Here is a 514-nt window from a genome sequence, read left to right as displayed (position 1 = left end):
GCTCAAATTATAATATGAAAGCAAACCAAGGAGAATAAGGATCAGTATCCAAGCAATGAAGTAAAGAGATCATTCTAATATTAGCATGAGAGACATTAACAAGATAACTCTGCATCATATTATATCAAAGTACTGTTATTAACATAAGCCATGTAAATGTTATAGACATAAAAACAGAAAATAACACCATAAGAATAAAGGAACAAGCACAGGCTTCTACCAATAAGGCATTATCAACATTCTTCATAAACAACACAGGTACTGAGAAGTTAGTAAAGGAATTAGTGAGTAATCTGCTGTCTGAAGGATTATTGTACAATAAACTAACCTTTATAACTGAGAAACTTTTTAATTACCATTAGTAAGAAGGTCTGTGATTGATTATATACACAATTATAGATTAAAATAAGCTAAACTACAATGAAACAGTGAACAATTCTTTACTGGAAGATAAAAAAAATGGAAAACATTCTGTGTCCATACATTTGGCAACAATGTAAGTAACATTCTTTTT

The 514-nt window shown here is 29.4% G+C and overlaps 1 protein-coding gene across 1 annotated transcript in view; it reads right to left on the bottom strand.

Moving 5' to 3' along the window:
• Window positions 1-514, bottom strand: part of LOC119591639 — a 3,771-nt gene that overhangs the window by 1,408 nt on the left and 1,849 nt on the right. The window lies entirely within an intron of this gene.

The sequence above is a fragment of the Penaeus monodon genome, chromosome 29 (assembly GCF_015228065.2).
Source record: "Penaeus monodon isolate SGIC_2016 chromosome 29, NSTDA_Pmon_1, whole genome shotgun sequence".
Lineage (NCBI taxonomy): Eukaryota > Metazoa > Arthropoda > Malacostraca > Decapoda > Penaeidae > Penaeus > Penaeus monodon.
Note: the sequence above shows the minus strand (reverse complement) of the source record. Positions and strands in the feature narration are given on the sequence as shown.